Source organism: Staurois parvus, unplaced genomic scaffold, assembly GCF_062004578.1.
Source record: "Staurois parvus isolate SC_StPar_1 unplaced genomic scaffold, SC_StPar_1.0 ptg000132l, whole genome shotgun sequence".
In the NCBI taxonomy this organism is placed as follows: domain Eukaryota; kingdom Metazoa; phylum Chordata; class Amphibia; order Anura; family Ranidae; genus Staurois; species Staurois parvus.
In genome coordinates, this window is record NW_028317928.1 from 9,081,285 (window position 1) to 9,099,813 (window position 18,529).

General features: G+C 48.6%; 1 long non-coding RNA gene across 1 annotated transcript; it reads left to right on the plus strand.

Moving 5' to 3' along the window:
- The first annotated feature begins 1,806 nt into the window (after nucleotides 1-1,806).
- LOC149466318 (uncharacterized) lies at nucleotides 1,807-3,481 on the plus strand. The gene is made up of 2 exons (XR_016312129.1): nucleotides 1,807-1,892; nucleotides 3,258-3,481. It is a non-coding gene; the product is annotated as an uncharacterized LOC149466318 (long non-coding RNA).
- Nucleotides 3,482-18,529: the final 15,048 nt, after the last annotated feature.

Below are 18,529 nucleotides of genomic sequence, written 5' to 3' on the forward strand. Positions count from 1 at the left end.
GTCATCTCCTGTACTGTGTCCGCAGTCTCTGGTCATCTCCTGTACTGTGTCCGCAGTCTCTGGTCATCTCCTGTATTGTGTCCGCAGTCTCTGGTCATCTCCTGTGCTATGTCCGCAGTCTCTGGTCATCTCCTGTACTATGTCCGCAGTCTCTGGTCATCTGTACTATGTCCGCAGTCTCTGGTCATCTCCTGTACTGTGTCCGCAGTCACTGGTCATCTCCTGTACTGTGTCCGCAGTCTCTGGTCATCTCCTGTACTGTGTCTGCAGTCTCTGGTCATCTCCCGTACTATGTCCGCAGTCTCTGGTCATCTCCTGTACTATGTCCGCAGTCTCTGGTAATCTCCTGTACTGTGTCCGCAGTCACTGGTCATCTCCTGTACTGTGTCCGCAGTCTCTGGTAATCTCCTGTACTGTGTCCGCAGTCTCTGGTCATCTCCTGTACTGTGTCCGCAGTCTCTGGTCATCTCCTGTACTGTGTCCGCAGTCTCTGGTCATCCCCTGTACTATGTCTACAGTCCATTGGTTCAGAATATTTTTTTTTCTTGTTTTTCGCCTCTAAAACCTAGGTGCGTCTTATGGAGCGAAAAATACGGTAACTATAAATTGATTTTCAATCTAATATCCTTTAGTAATGGTTGAGTGAGGAGTAGAGTGGGAAGACCAGGTGAGGCAAGAGGCATCAACGTTTAAGATAGAGGGTCCTGGAAACCATAGACAATGGAAATTGGAGCTTCGGTTCTTGTGAACCAACTCCAATGACGTCTAAGAACCTCCTTTTATCTGATTAAGGAAAAAGATAGATGAAGACCCCTTAATCATTTTTTAATCCCTGAGGAACCAGATCCAGTAAGGTCTAAAAGGCATCAAGCAAATCCATGTCATTTTAAAACACTCTACCTGCCCATAATGGGCTCCAGGTCTTCGTGATCTTTTTTCTGAAACCATTAGTTCAGTTTGTAAAGAAGATAACTATAAATTGATTTTCAATCTAATATCCTTTAGTAATGCTTGAGTGAGGAGTAGAGTGGGAAGCCCGGGTGAGGCAAGAGGTATCTCATTTAGGATAGAAAGTCCTGGAGACCATAGACAATGGATTTCTGCATTGCACTTAGTCATTGTGTTATCCATGGGGATCCAGGTCCAACAAGGTCTGGAAATCCTCAAGCAAATCCATGTTATTAAAAAAAACCTCTACCTTCCCGTAATGGGCTCCACGTGTACGGGATCTTTTCTGATGATTTAGACCACAGGTGTCAAACACAAGGCCCATGGGCCGAATCCGGCCATGTGGCCCTTGCACCTCTCCTGCAGGTACCCTCTTGTCTCAGCCCCCACCTTGTCTCAGCAGTCAGCAGCAGAGAGGAGAATAGAACTCCTCTGCCAAATCCTGCACCTCTCAGTGCAGCTGCAGCACCCCCTCATCTCTGCCTCCCCTGGTCTCAGCATTCAGCAGACTCTGGTAACTGACTCCACTCCTCCTCTGGTCCTCCTCCAGACCCTGCACTTTCTGCTTTCCAGCTCTGCCCCCAAGGGGGGTACACGGTGATGTTAGGGAGGGTGTGGGATTCTTGATATCTGATGTAATGGGGGTGGGGTGCTCTGGACATCTAGTCTTCCAGATACAACCAGCCCTTTGAGGGCAACCACAATGCTGATAAAGCCCGCAATGGATTGGAGTTTGATACCCCTGATTTAGGCTATTGTACTGGAACAACCATTTTACGTGTGCCTAACATTAAGGGGCCTTATGTTGTTTTGAGTCACATTTTTCCTTTTGCCTTCTTTTTCTTTCCATGTGATCCACAGAGCCCAAAGATGTTCACCTTGAAGAAATCCCTGTTACTCCTTTTATTTCTTGGGATCGTCTCCTTGTCTCTCTGCAAGCAAGAGTAAGTATGAAGAAAACATTTTTTATTTAATTATAGATTTTTAAAGCTTAACTCCAGGCAAAACAGTAAAACATATCGGTGAAATACATACAGTCTATGAGAATTGTGTTTTACCTAGCAAATCATTTTTATGTCTGTTTATTCAGCCCTGGGATTTGCACAGCTCTGCCACACAGCACAGCCCTGTGCAAGGGGACCTGATTTTTCTCCGCTGCAGTTAGGTTTCAGGTCTTGCCCTTCCCCCAGCCTGTGACTGGATAGTGAAAGGAGAAGCAAACTGATGAGCGCATCTCTCTGCCACTCTGCTCTCTCCTTCTTTCAACATGCTCTTTGTATTGCTTTTCCTCGTCTGAACTCTGCTGTACAGGGACTGCAAGAGGCTGATACCTGGTCATGTCCTGGGGTGCATTATTGTATATACGTTTAGGTGCCTGGAGTTCATCTTTAAAGTGTACTGGGGCTTTTACAGAGGTTAAAACCCATATTGGATTTTAAAAATGCATATTAGTAGGACAGTAAGTGAGGTGGGGGGGGGGGATCTTTATGACTGTAACAGCAATAAAAACCTGACAGAGTTTCTAATCCTAGAAATACAGAAAGCAGTGCCAGACCAAAACCAGATCAAAGGTCCAAGACAATTCTAATTGTTAGTAAATAGGTCATATAAAATGGCCAACATGTTTCATGGACAATACTCCACCTTCATCATGGCTCAGTGTTACTAAACCCTGGACCCTGCATTCACTATATCCAGTCACCCCGGACCCCGCATTCACTATATCTGCTCTCCCCGGACCGCGCATTCACTATATCTGCTTTCCCCGGACCCCGCATTCACTATATCCGCTCTCCCCGGACCCCGCATTCACTATATCCGCTCTCCATGGACCCTGCATTCACTATATCCGGTCTCCCGGACCCCGTATTTACCACTATATCCGCTCTCCTCGGACCCTGCATTCACTATATCCGCTCTCCCCGAACCCTGCATTCACTATATCTGGTCTCCCCGGACCCCGCATTCACTATATCCGCTCTCCCCGGACCTCGCATTCACTATATCCGCTGTCCCCGGACCCTGCATTCACTATATCCACTCTCCCTGGACCCTGCATTCACTATATCCGCTCTCCTCAAACCCTGATTTCGCTATATCTGCTCTCCTTGGACCCCACATTCACTATATCCGGTCTCCCCGGACCCTGCATTCACTATATCTGGTCTCCCCGGACCCCGCATTCACTATATCTGCTCTCCCCAAACCCTGCATTCACTATATCCGGTCTCCCTGGACCCTGCATTCACTATATCTGCTCTCCACGGACCCTGCATTCACTATTTAATGATTCCTGTGTCCTCCCTCAGGAGAGATGCCGATGAAGACGAAAATGAAGAAAATGGAGGGGAAGCTAAAATGGAAGATGTAAAAAGAGCGGGACAGATGAGAATGGTCAGAGTCCCACCAGGGTTCTCCCCATTTCGTTTTGCACCAGAAATCGTTTAATCGTGATGTGGAAGTCGTCTGATGTGGAAAATCATTTAGCTAAATGCTCAATGTCTGATAAAAAATAAACATGTCGCATCTATAATTCCTCTCCGTGATTATTTAAGTAACATGTGAGCCATAATGGTCACCCCATATGAAAGAGAAAAATATATTTGAAATATATTTTAATAATATTTTTCCCAAATATATTGACATATATTTGAAATGCTACAATGTTGGCCGTATTCAATATATTTCAAAATATATTTCAATAAATATATATATACTGCATGTTGAAATGCATTTTTATTACAAAATATATGAAAAAATATTTTTAAAAATACATTTAATATATTGTATGTCTTTAAAAATACAAATGTACATTTTTGGAATGCATTTACAAATACTGTATATGTAAAAATATATGTTAAAATGACTATTTTATATGTTTAAAAAAATTTGAAGAATATATTTTTCAAAAATATATTTTTAAAAATATTTTTCATATTTTTTTGTATTATATAAAAAATACATTTCAACATATTGGCCATATTCAATATTTATTTCAATAAATATATACAGTATATATATATATATATATATATATATATATACACACACACACACACACACACACATATATATGTACATTTATTGAATTATATTTTGAAATGTATTGAATATGGCCAAAATTGTAGAATTTCAAATATATGTCAATAAATTTGGGAAGAATATTTTAAAATATATTTCAAATATATTTTTCTTCCGTGTGGGACCTGCTGTATTAAACAAACCTTAGATTGTTATTATTATTATTATACAGTATTTATATAGCGCCAAAGGGTTTGCTCAGCGCTGTACAATAGCAAGGGGGACAGAACATGAGACAAGACAGAAACAAAACAACACACGAGGGGTTCGAGGGCCCTGCTCTTTCGAGCTTACAATCTAGGAGGGAGGGGAAAGTGGTACAGGAGGAAATGGCTGTGGGGGATGGAGTGGTGGGAGGAGTGGAGGAGGTCAGTTGTTAGGTGAGGGTGGGGTAGGCTTCTCTGAAGAGGTGGTTTTTCAGGGTGCGCCTGAAGGTGAGGAGAATAGGTGACAGTCGGATGGATTGGGGTAGGGAGTTCCAGAGGATGGGGGAAGTCCTGGAGAAATCCTGCAATCGGGCCTGGGAGGAGGAGACCAGGGAGCTAGAGAGTAGGAGGTCCTGTGAGGAGCGAAGGGCACGGGTAGGGTGCTATTTGGGTATCAGATCGGTTAGGTAGTTTGGGGAGGCGTTGTGAATGGCTTTGTAGGTCAGAGTTAGCAGTTTGAATTTGATGTGCTGGGCAATCGGGAGCCAGTGAAGGGATTGGCAGAGGGGGGTGGTGGATGTGGAGCGGTTGGTGAGGTGGATGAGTCTAGCCGCTGAGTTCAGGATCGACTGGAGTGGGGATAGCGTTTGTTTGGGTAGGCCAGTGAGTAGGGAGTTGCAGTAGTCCAGGGAGTGTACGAGTTGTTTAGTAGTGTCTGGGGTGAGGAATGTACGTATCTTGGAGATGTTGCGGAGGTAGAGCCTGCATGATCTTGATAGTAATTGGACGTGAGGTAGGAAGGAAAGGTTTGAGTCCAGGGTGACACCCAGGACTTTGGCATGTGGGGTGGGAGTGATGGTGGCGCTGTTAGTAGTGATGGAGAGGATGGGGGGGGCACGGGATGGGGGGAAGACCAGGAGCTCGGTTTTGGACAGGTTTAATTTGAGGAAATGGAGCGATATCCAGTCTGATATGTCGTTTAGGAGGTGGGCGATGAGGGCAGAGAGTAAGGGGGTGAGGTGGGGGGTGGAGAGGTAAATTTGTGTGTCGTCGGCATAGAGGTGGTAATTAAAGCCATGGGAGTGTATTAGTTTGCCAAGGGAGGAGGTGTAGATGGAGAAGAGGATAGGTCCAAGGACAGAGCCTTGGGGGACCCCTACAGAGAGAGGGAGAGAGAGGGAGGTGGCAGTGTTATAGGTGACGCTGAAGGAGCGTTGGGAAAGGTAGGAGGAGAACCAGGAGAGAGCAGTATCCCTGATGCCAAGGGAGTGCAGTTTAGTAAGGAGGAGAGGGTGGTCGACAGTGTCGAAGGCCGCGGAGAGGTCAAGGAGCAGGAGGACAGAGTAATGGCCATTCGCTTTGACAGTTAGCAGGTCGTTGGTGATTTTAAGTAGGGCGGTTGCGGTGGAGTGTAGGGGATGGAAGCCAGACTGTAGATGATCAAGGAGGTTGTTATCAGCGAGGTGGGTGCTTAGGCAATTGTAAGCCAGGCGCTCAAGGAGCTTGGAAGTGAATAATAGCAGGGAGATGGGTCTAAGGTTGTTCAGGTCAGTGGGGTCAAGGAAGGGTTTTTTGAGTATGGGGGTGATGTGCGCATGCTTTAGAGGGGAGGGGAAAGTGCCAGTGGAGAGGGAGAGATTGAAGATGTGGGTGAGGGAGTGAATGATGGAGGGGGGGTGACTGGAGGAGCTGTGAGGGGATAGGGTCCAGGGGGCAGGTGTTGAGGCGGACTTCAGTGAAGACCTTAGAGACCTCCTCAGGGGTAGCTGGGCTGAAGGAGCGGAGCGTTGGGGAGGTGATAGCAGGGATTTGAAAGTGGAGAAGAGCCGGCGAGGACAGGTGGAGAGGGTGTTGATAAGGGTTACGAAATAGGCTTGCTTGGCGGCGTGGAGGGAGGTGGTGTAGGTGAGGAAGGCGGCTTTGTAGAGGGAGAACACGCGAGGGGATCTGGTTTTGCGCCATAAGCGCTCCAGCGCGCGACTGCGTTGTTTGAGACATTTTGTATGGTCGTTTTGCCAGGGTTGAAGCGGTCGGGGTCTGGTGTGACGCGTGGTTAGGGGTACCAGGGAGTCGAGGGCACCCGACAGTGAGTCGTTGTACACAGTAGTGGCCAGGTCAGGGCATGACAGAGGGAGGATACTGTCATACAGACGGTCAGCTGCCGGGTGGAGATGGGTCGGGTTCAGATTGCGGAGGTTGCAGGTAATGGTTAGACGCTTTGGGGGGGGATTTAGGGAGGGGGAGATGGAGAATGTGAGGAGGTGGTGGTCAGAGAGGGGGAAGGGGGTGTTAGTGAAGTCGTGGGGGGTGCAGAGGTCGGAGAAAACGAGGTCCAGGGTGTTTCCATTGGTGTGGGTGGAGGACTGTGTGCTGTGTGGGTGCGAAAGAGGAGGTTAGGAGGAGGAGTTGGGAAGTAGCCGGGCTGTTGGCATTTATGGGGATGTTGAAATCCCCGAGGATGATGGTCGGTAGCTCGGAGGAGAGGAAGAAAGGAAACCAGGCGGCAAAGTCGCCAGCCTCCATGGGTGTTGTGGCACGGCTTCGGTGGGTACAGTGGTTCGGCGACTGGATGAGCCATGGCGCGCGGTGTTTGGAGGTGTTGTAGGCCCGTCGTCAGGGGTTGCTGGAGGCCCGGCGTCGGGAGGTGTTGAGGGCCCAGCTTCGGGAGGTGTTGAGGGCCCGGTGTCAGGAGGAGCTGATGGCCCGGTGTCAAGAGGTGCTGAGGGCCCGGCGTCAGGAGGTTTTGAGGGCCCGGCGTCAGAGGGTGCTGAAGGCCCGGTGTCAGGGGATACTGAGGCCCGGCGTCAGGAGGTGCTAGAGGCTCGGTTGCAGGAGGTGGTGTAGGCCGACATCTGGAGGTGGTGTGCGCCGATGTCCGGAGGTGGAGTGGGCTAGGCGTTGGTGGGCGCCTCCGCCGGATGGAGCAGGGCTCAGGGCTGTGTGGTGGCAGGGGCACGGCTGAGTGGGGCATGGTGGGGAGCAGATGTGGCAGCGGTGGCTTACCCACTCGGGGCCGATGGCGGCTTACCCTCTCCGTGCCAGTGGGGGTGGTTGCTGCTTCCTTCTATCTGCGGAGCCCGGAGCGGGGCGTCTCGGCGACGATCCTTGGCCCTCCGCGGTTCGTGGTCCTCCGTGGTCTGCCGCGGCTGGTAGGAAAGGCCATGGCTTCAGGGGTCGTGATAGGCCGTGAGTCGCCGGATCTCCGCCGGAGAGACAGCGCGCCGGAGGGTGGGGTGGCGGGCTTACGGTCCCTGCTGGGGTGATGGGCTTGCGATCCCAGGTGGGGTAGTGGGTTAGCGATCCCAGGTGGGATAGTAGCCTAAGGTCCCTGGTGGTTTGCAGTCCCTGGTGGGTAGTGGGTAGTGGGTGCCCCTGATTGTGTCCCTGGTGGCTAGCGGTGTGATGGCGGCTGGGCTCCCTGGTGGTTAGTGGGTTCCCCCTGATTGAGTACCTGGTGTCCCGGAACGTCAGGATGGCGGCGGACCCCTCCTGGGTGTCAGTAAGGCCGGTAGGGATGATGGCAACTTCCCCTGAGGAGCGGAGGCGTCCCGCCGCGGCCGCGATCCTCGCTGCGATTCCGGCCACAGCTGGCAGGAAACACCGCGGCTTCAGGTGCCGTGGTAGGCCTCAACCCGCTTCGACCCGCCGGAGGGACGGAGTGTCCAGGGCCCCTTCAGGGTGTTGGTGGGGACCTCGGCGGCAGCTCGGGGGCCCGGGTGGTGGCGGATGGCAGCGGATGGAGCTGACGGTCATTCGGCTGCTCCGGGCGCCATCTTGGATTGATCAAGCTATAAAAGAATTCAAGCAAATTTAATCCATAATACAGCGTTAATACCAATCCCATCAGCATGTGCAGTGCAAGAGTAAAAATCAACACATTCTTATAAAGCAAATAATAGTGCACAAAAATCCAAAACCCAAAACTAAAAATTTAACATATTGCAGCTTACCTGTCAGGAATGGACTTGCCAGTGGTGGTGGGACTCACCTGCCTTGTGGGCTGCAGTACCAGGGCTGGCCAGCGGGTGCTCTCAGCAACCACAGGCTCACTCCTGCAATGAGCCATCACCTGAGGCTGATTACAGCAGGTGTATTTAAGGAATGGCCAGGCCTGTGATCAGGGCCTTGGTGTATGTTTCCCATGAGCCCCTGTACATGCATCCTGTCTGCTTCCTGCCTGATCCTGATTCTGCTTTAATCCTGACTCTGCATGAACTCTGCCTGTCCTGACCTCGGCTATTCCTGACTACGCTTCCGCCTGCTCCTTGTACCTTGCCTGCCCGTTTGCTACCGACCCGGCCTGCCCGACTACGTTTAGTATTGTTCTTATTGTTATCTGTTGGAGGTTTGGTTGCACTGTGTTTATGTTTAGTCTTGCACTGCGTTTATGTATTGTTTAGTCTTTAATAAATTGTATTGTTTATACTATACCTGGAGCCTGTGTTTCCCTGTGTCAGTCCACACATTTCTGGTCATACCCGGATCCCTAAAAGAACACCAAGGCCATTCCTGACCAGAAGTGGCTGCACAGGGAAGCCATCTTGGCTTATTGTTGCTGGGAAGGATGCATCTTGATGAGGTGGTGTATTTGTCTCTGCTAGTCTTTGATGACAGAGATTATGCTTATCAGACTCTGAAGGTGTATGCCAGGGATCAATTACTAGAATGCATAAGGATCGCTCATTGCCTAGTAGATCAGGGCACAGAGTTCTCTGAGGTGCAACCATTGATTCAGGTTTGTGCAGAGTTGGCTTCATCTGGTACCCCCGAATGCAAGGATGAATTTTTGCCGCCATTTAGTGCTGACCAAGTAGAGTCCCTGGTGTGGTTATTGGAGGATGATGTGGATTACTTCTTGGAGCGTTATTCTGCATGTTCACAACAGGTGCTAAGAGATTGTATAAACGCAGTGCAGTCTTTGACCAGACAGGCTTTGTGTAAGCTGAGCTTTGTTCAACCCATACTGCAGACATGGTCAGACTTGTTGCACCCAGCCTCAGTCAGCTTGCAACGTCATTCCTCTGCTCAGGGCACTCTTCCTGCCTCCCCGACAGCACCCCCAGTGACGGCCCAGTATACTCTGCTAACTACCACATATCAGTCCCCTGCTCCCACTCGCTGCACCTATCCTATCTTTAACCCTGTAAAGAAGTCCTCTGTAGCAACTGCTCCCTCCTTTGTTCCATCCCTCAGCTCTTCTCTGCCTACAGCTGCTCTATCCACTTACAAACCTGTGCTTACTTCCTGCGCTCCAGTAACTAAAACCAGGAAAAAGCGAAAATTCTTTCCAACCAATACCATCCTGCCAGTATCCAAACCGGTCAGCCTGTCGTCTGAGAACCCGCTTTCCGTGGTTCAGCCTGATACCCTGATGCCCGATGACCCAGTGTACCCTACCCAGCTTGATGTGTCTACCCAGCCTGATGGTCCTATTATGCCAGATGACTCGGTGCCTGCTGTCGAGCCAGACGATCCAATGCCTGATGACCCGGTGCCCACTGTTGAGCCAGGTGACCCGATGCCTGATGACCCGGTGCCCGTTGTCATGCCTGGTGACCCGATGCCCGCTGTTGAGCTAGATGACCCGGTGCCCGCTGTCGAACCAGATGACCCGGTGCCCGCTGTCGTGCCAGATGACCTGATGCCAGATGACCCGATGCCCGCTGTCGAGCCAGATGACCTGGTGCCCACTGTCAAGCCAGATGACCCGATGCCTGATGACCCGATGCCCGCTGTCGTGCCTGGGGACCCGATGCCCGCTGTCGAGCCAGATGACTCGGTGCCCGCTGTCGAACCAGACGATCCAATGCCTGATGACCCGGTGCCCGCTGTCTTGCCAGATGATGGTCCTATTATGCCAGGTGACTCGGTGCCCGCTGTCGAGCCAGACGATCCAATGCCTGATGACCCGGTGCCCACTGTTGAGCCAGATGACCCGATGCCTGATGACCCGGTGCCCGTTGTCATGCCTGGTGACCCGATGCCCGCTGTTGAGCTAGATGACCCGGTGCCCGCTGTCGAACCAGATGACCCGGTGCCCTCTGTCGTGCCAGATGACCTGATGCCAGATGACCCGATGCCCGCTGTCGAGCCAGGTGACCTGGTGCCCACTGACAAGCCAGATGACCCGATGCCTGATGACCCGATGCCCGATGTCGTGCCTGGGGACCCGATGCCCGCTGTCGAGCCAGATGACTCGGTGCCCGCTGTCGAACCAGACGATCCAATGCCTGATGACCCGGTGCCCGCTGTCTTGCTAGATGACTCGGTGCCCGCTGTCATGCCAGTTGACTCGGAGCCCGCTGTCGTGCCTGGTGACTCGGTGCCCGCTGTCTTGCCAGATGACTCGGTGCACGCTGTCTTGCCAGATGACTTGGAGCCCGCTGTCCTGCCAGTTGACTCGGTGCCCGCTGTCGTGCCAGATGACTTGGTGCCCGCTGTCGTGCCAGATGACTCGGTGCCCGCTGTCGTGCCAGATGACTCAGTGCCCACTGTCGTGCCAGATGACTCGGTGCCCACGGTCTTGCCGGATGACTCGGTGCCCGCTGTCTTGCCGGGTGACTTGGTGCCCGCTGTCTTGCCAGGTGACTCGGTACCCGCTGTCTTGCCAGGTGACTCGGTACCCGCTGTCGCGCAAGATGACTCGGTACCCGCTGTCGTGCCAGATGACTCGGTGCCCGCTGTCGAGCTTGGTGACCCGGTGCCCGTGGTTCTGCTAGATGGCTCGGGGCCCGCTGTTGTGCCTGATGACTCGGTGCCCGCTGTCGTGCCAGATGACTCACTGCCCGCTGTCGAGCTTGGTGACCCAGTGCCGTGGTTCTGCTAGATGACTCGGTGCCCGCTGTCGAGCTTGGTGACCCAGTGCCCGCAGTTCTGCTAGATGGCTTGGTGCCCGCTGTCGTGCCAGATGGCTTGGTGCCCACTGTCGTGCCATTTGACTCGGTGCCCGCTGTCGTAACAGATGATTCGGTGCCCGCTGTCGTTCCAGATGACCTGATGCCAGATGACCCGATGCCCGCTGTCGAGCCAGATGACCCGGTGCCCACTGTCAAGCCAGATGACCCAATGCCTGATGACCCGGTGCCCGCTGTCGTGCTTGGGGACCCGATGCCCGCTGTCGAGCCAGATGACTCGGTGCCCGCTGTCGAACCAGACGATCCAATGCCTGATGACCTGGTGCCCGCTGTCTTGCCAGATGACTCGGTGCCCGCTGTCATGCCAGTTGACTCGGAGCCCGCTGTCGTGCCAGATGACTCGGTGCCCACGGTCTAGCCGGATGACTCGGGGCCCGCTGTCTTGCCGGATGACTCGGTGCCCGCTGTCTTGCCAGATGACTCGGTACCCGCTGTCGTGCTAGATGACTCGGTACCCGCTGTCGTGCCAGATGACTCGGTGCCCGCTGTCGAGCTTGGTGACCCGGTGCCCGTGGTTCTGCTAGATGGCTCGGGGCCTGCTGTCGTGCCAGATGACTCGGTGCCCGCTGTCGTGCCAGATGACTCACTGCCCGCTGTCGAGCTTGGTGACCCAGTGCCCGCGGTTCTGCTAGATGACTTGGTGCACGCTGTCGAGCTTGGTGACCCAGTGCCCGCGGTTCTGCTAGATGGCTCAGTGCCCGCTGTCGTTCCAGATGGCTCGGTGCCCGCTGTCGTGCCAGATGACTCGGTGCCCGCTGTCGTGCCAGATGATTCGGTGCTCGCTGTCATGCCAGATGACCCGGTACCCGCTGTCAAGCTTGGTGACCCAGTGCCCGCGGTTCTGCCAGATGACTCGGTGCCCGCTGTCCTGCCAGATGACTCGGTGCCCGCTGTCGAGCTTGGTGACCCAGTGCCCGCTGCTCCACCTGATGGCCCGGTGCCCACTGCTCCACCTGATGGCCCGGTGCCCACTGCTCCGCCTGATGGCCCGGTACCCGCTGCTCCACCTGATGGCCCGGTACCCACTGCTCCGCCTGATGGCCCGGTGACCGCTGCCTTCCCCGCTGCTCCGCCTGATGGCCCGGTGCCTGCTGCCTTGCCTGCTGCTCCGCCTGATGGCCCAGTGCCTGCTGCTCCGCCTGATGGCCTGGTGCCCGCTGCTCTGCCTGATGGCCCGGTGCCCACTGCTCCGCCTGATGGCCCGGTATCCGCTGCTCCGCCTGATGGCCCGGTGCCCGCTGCTCCGCCTGATGGTCCGGTGCCCACTGCTCCACCTGATGGCCTGGTGCCTGCTGCCTTGCCCGCTGCTCCGCCTGATGGCCCGGTGCCCACTGCTCCGCCTGATGGCCCGGTGCCCACTGCTCCGCCTGATGGCCCGGTGCCCACTGCTCCGCCTGATGGCCCGGTGCCCGCTGCTTTGCCTGCTGCTCCGCCTGATGACCCGGTGCCTGCTGCTCCGCCTGATGGCCCGGTGCCCGCTGCCTTGCCTGCTGCTCCACCTGATGGCCCGGTGCCCGCTGCTCCACCTGATGGCTCGGTGCCCGCCGCTCCGCCTGATGGCCCGGTGCCCGCTGCTCCGCCTGATGGCCCGGTGTCCGCTGCCTTGCCCGCTGCTCCGCCTGAGGGCCCGGTGCCCGCTGCTCCGCCTGAGGGCCCGGTGCCCGCTGCCTTGCCTGCTGCCCAGCCTGACGTGCCTCTGCCTGCAGTTTCCCTGTGTCAGTCCACACATTTCTGGTCATACCCAGATCCCTAACATTACCAATCATTAGATGGGATGGCTGCATCCATTTTCTTTGTCTTTTTCCCCTCTCTGTTTTCGCCTGGTGATCCAGTGGGACACCATTCTGGATGAGGGAGCACACGAGGCACAGCATAACGCAACATTGTCAGTCTAGGGGGAGCGTAATGTTGAATGTATTAACAGGTTTAAATACACTAACACATTGAATCCAAACTCCAGCTCACACTTTTTTAAGCAGCTACAGCTATTTTTTTCTTTTACCTTTTAGGAAAAAGGTTCATGACCAGGCCATTTTTTTTTTTTGCGATAAGGCGTTGCGTTACTGTAACTGACAATTGCGTGGTCATCCAATGTCACACCCAAATTAAATTTGCATTCTTTTTTTCTCCCACAAATAGAGCTTTCTTTCGGCAGATTGCCTGTGCTTTTTTTATTCTTTGCGTTATATACAGTCATGGCCGAAATTGTTGGCACCCTTGATATTTTTCCTGAAAATCAAGTATTTCACACAAAAAAGGTATTGCATTAACACATGTTTTGCTATACACATGTTTATTCCCTTTGTATGTATTGGAACAAATATAAAACAGAGGCAGAAAAGCAAATATGACATAATGTCACACAAAACCCCAAAAATGGGCTGGACAAAAGTATTGGCACCCTTAACTTAATATTTGGTTGCACACCCTTTGGAAAACATAACTGAAATCAGTCGCTTCCTATAACCATCAATAAGCTTCTGACACCTCTCACCCGGAATTTTGGACCACTCTTCCTTTGCAAACAGCTCCAGGTCTCTCTTATTGGAAGGACACCTTTTCCCAACAGCAATTTTAAGATCTCTCCACAGGTGTTCAATGGGATTTAGATCTGGGCTCATTGCTGGCCACTTCAGAACTCTCCAGCGCTTCTTTGCCATCCATTTCTGAGTGCTTTTTGACGTATGTTTGGGGTCATTGTCCTGCTGGAAGACCCAGGATCTTGGACGCAAACCCAGCTTTCTGACACTGGGCCCTACAGTGCGACCCAAAATCCTTTGGTAATCCTCAGATTTCATGATGCCTTGCACACAGTCAAGGCACCCAGTGCCAGAGGCAGCAAAACAACCCCAAAACATCATTGAACCTCCACCATATTTTACCGTAGGTACTGTGTTTTGTTCTTTGTAGGCCTCATTCCGTTTTCGGTAAACAGTAGAATGATGTGCTTTACCGAAAAGCTCTATCTTGGTCTCATCTGTCCACAAGACGTTTTCCCAGAAGGCTTTTGGCTTACTCAAGTACATTTTGGCAAACTGTAGTCTTGCTTTTTTATGTCTCTGTGTCAGCAGTGGGGTCCTCCTGGGTCTCCTGCCATAGCGTTTCATTTCATTTAAATGTCGACGGATAGTTCGCGCTGACACTGATGCTCCCTGAGCCTGCAGGACAGCTTGAATGTCTTTGGAACATGTTTGGGGCTGCTTATCCACCATCCGGACTATTCTGCGTTGCAATCTTTCATCAATTTTCCTCATCCGTCCACGACCAGGGAGATTAGCTACAGTGCCATGGGTTGCAAACTTCTTGATAATGTTGCGCACTGTGGACAAAGGCAAATCTAGTTCTCTGGAGATGGACTTGTAACCTTGAGATTGTTGATATTTTGCCACAATTTTGGTTCTCAGGTCCTCAGACAGTTCTCGTCTCCTCTTTCTGTTGTCCATGCTTAGTGTGGCACAGACAGACACACAATGCAAAGGTTAAGTGAACGTCTCTCCTTTTTATCTGCTTTCAGGTGTGATTTCTATATTGCCCACACCTGTTACTTGCCCCAGGTGAGTTTACAGGAGCATCACATGCTTGTAACATTCTTATTTATCCGCAGTTGTGAAAGGGTGCCAATACTTTTGTCCAGCCCATTTTTGGAGGTTTGTGTGACATTATGTCGAATTTGCTTTCTTTCCTCCCTTTTTTTGTTTTGTCCCAATACACACAAAGGGAATAAACATGTGTATAGCAAAACATGTGTTAATGCAATACGTTTCGTGAGAAATACATGATTTCCTGGAGAAATATCAAGGGTGCCAACAATTTCGGCCATGACTGTATAAATAATAAAAAAAACAATTCTGAAAAAAAAAATATATATTTTTGACCTTTTGCTATTAAACAAGTCCGGTAAAAAAATTTTAAAAATCAAATTTCTTCATAAATTTAGTCCAAAATGTATTTTGCTCCATGTCCTTGCTAAAAAAAATCCCAATATGTGTAAATTAATTAGTTTCCGGGAAAGTTATAGCGTCTACAAATGGATATATTGATATATACTGGATTTTTATTTACTAGTAATGGCAGTGATCAGCGTCTTATAGCGGGACTGTGGTAGGCATTCTGACACTGGGGGGAACTGACTTGGTGTCACTGACATCCCCAGTGACACCAATACAGTGATCAGTGCTAATAAAAAAAACCCACACTGGCCAACGCGTTTCATCAATGGATAGTCCAGCAGTGTATGGCCCTGACCTTTCATAGTCTCAATCCTACACACAGGCTATATAAACTGTAGAGAATGCACAAACAGTGCCAATATGTCATACTGCCCCTGCCTTGTCCCGGCCCTGTTTATACAGTATATAATATATTAGTGCTGTCTTATTTTGCATGCAATTCAATACAGAAATACTGAAGCACAAATCTGTAGAAAATGGATCTCCTATTGAAAAAATTATATAGTTACCAAGGAATTATTCATTTAAGGGTTCAAGTAGTAGGGATTGCAAAAGTTGAGTTTTAATATAGGTTTCTATATGCAATATAAAGAGATATAAAACAATTGGAAGCTGAGTTGAGGGGTTCTAGGATTCCTGAGCCCATATATAAGGCATTTTTTTCACCAATATCTGGTGAGCGCGGTATGTGATTTTAGCACAAACAGGTGTGAACCGTCTTGGAATAAGGACTTTCAATTTCATTCTACTCACTATATTCTATCTTTTGGAGAGGGACTATTTAATTTATTATATTTTTTTCTGTATGATTTTTTTTTTGTATTATTTAACATTTTTTTTGAGTGTTTATTTATTTGCGCTGTTTTGATTTTTTTTTGTTAGAAAAAAATATACAGAAAATTTTGGCCCACCCTTAAAATGGATCAGTGTTTGGGATCGCATCTCCCAGAAATTTCTAAGTGTATTTACGGGAATGCTCCTGATTTTGGAGATACTGTCCAAAATCCTGTATCCTGTATAAATTCAATTTTCAGGCCATTAAGATGTAAAGAATTCATATCAAATATTTATTTAATTTATTTTTTTTGGAAATTTCCCTAATGCTGTTAATCCCTCTCCACTAGATTCCAACTCTATCTTTTCCCCCCGAAAAAAATCTTGCATCTCTGTTATGTACCCTTCTAAAATGGAGAGACAAGCTATGATTTTTGTATTCATTTTCTATCATTTGTGTTTTTTACACCTTTTTTGTGTAAATGTGTTTTTTACGACATTTCTTTAAAGGTTTTTTTTTTGTTCAACCTATATATTGCAGTCTACAAGGGCATTGGAGCACATAGATTACATGCATCATGTCAGATGAAATAAAATAATACATTTCAGACTCTTTACCCATTTTAGTGGAGGGGATAATTTTCTTTTTTCTGTAGGTTTACAGTACTAGTCCTCTGCCCCCTATACTGTACCTTCCACAGTTAAAAAAAAAACATTTTTGATCCAAAAATAATTGTTTCATTAGTATTTTGAATGCATAGGACTGAGACTGTAAAAGGTTAAGGCCATACACTGCTGGGCTACGCCTTGGAAAATCATCCATTGATGAAGCATGTTGGTGGAGTCAGGCAATGTGGCTGTTTCTGTAGAAATTTCAGAAGTGTTGTTATACATAACGATCGGCTTTTGCTTTGTCAGTAGCGTACCAATGAAATTGACCTCCTGCGGCCGCTCATCAGTTGGTTTTATACAATCTGTTACAAAGATACAAAGTGCAATTTCTTTGAATAAATTTGTGATTTTAGCAGTATCACGCAAAGACCGGCCATACATGGGTATTTTGCTATTAAACAAGTCCGGTAAAAAATTTTTAAAAATCAAATTTCTTCATAAATTTAGTCCAAAATGTATTTTGCTCCGTGTCCTTGCTAAAAAAAATCCCAATATGTGTAAATTAATTAGTTTCCGGGAAAGTTATAGCGTCTACAAATGGATATATCGATATATACTGGATTTTTATTTACTAGTAATGGCAGTGATCAGCGTCTTATAGCGGGACTGTGGTAGGCATTCTGACACTGGGGGGAACTGACTTGGTGTCACTGACATCCCCAGTGACACCAATACAGTGATCAGTGCTAATAAAAAAAACCCACACTGGCCAACGCGTTTCATCAATGGATAGTCCAGCAGTGTATGGCCCTGACCTTTCATAGTCTCAATCCTACACACAGGCTATATAAACTGTAGAGAATGCACAAACAGTGTCAATATGTCATACTGCCCCTGCCTTGTCCCGGCCCTGTTTATACAGTATATAATATATTAGTGCTGTCTTATTTTGCATGCAATTCAATACAGAAATACTGAAGCACAAATCTGTAGAAAATGGATCTCCTATTGAAAAAATTATATAGTTACCAAGGAATTATTCATTTAAGGGTTCAAGTAGTAGGGATTGCAAAAATTGAGTTTTAATATAGGTTTCTATATGCAATATAAAGAGATATAAAACAATTGGAAGCTGAGTTGAGGGGTTCTAGGATTCCTGAGCCCATATATAAGGCATTTTTTTCACCAATATCTGGTGAGCGCGGTATGTGATTTTAGCACAAACAGGTGTGAACCGTCTTGGAATAAGGACTTTCAATTTCATTCTACTCACTATATTCTATCTTTTGGAGAGGGACTATTTAATTTATTATATTTTTTTCTGTATGATTTTTTTTTGTATTATTTAACATTTTTTTTGAGTGTTTATTTATTTGCGCTGTTTTGATTTTTTTTTGTTAGAAAAAAATATACAGAAAATTTTGGCCCACCCTTAAAATGGATCAGTGTTTGGGATCGCATCTCCCAGAAATTTCTAAGTGTATTTAAGGGAATGCTCCTGATTTTGGAGATACTGTCCAAAATCCTGTATCCTGTATAAATTCAATTTTCAGGCCATTAAGATGTAAAGAATTCATATCAAATATTTATTTAATTTATTTTTTTTGGAAATTTCCCTAATGCTGTTAATCCCTCTCCACTAGATTCCAACTCTATCTTTTCCCCCCGAAAAAAATCTTGCATCTCTGTTATGTACCCTTCTAAAATGGAGAGACAAGCTATGATTTTTGTATTCATTTTCTATCATTTGTGTTTTTTTACACCTTTTTTGTGTAAATGTGTTTTTTACGACATTTCTTTAAAGGTTTTTTTTTTGTTCAACCTATATATTGCAGTCTACAAGGGCATTGGAGCACATAGATTACATGCATCATGTCAGATGAAATAAAATAATACATTTCAGACTCTTTACCCATTTTAGTGGAGGGGATAATTTTCTTTTTTCTGTAGGTTTACAGTACTAGTCCTCTGCCCCCTATACTGTACCTTCCACAGTTAAAAAAAAAACATTTTTGATCCAAAAATAATTGTTTCATTAGTATTTTGAATGCATAGGACTGAGACTGTAAAAGGTTAAGGCCATACACTGCTGGGCTACGCCTTG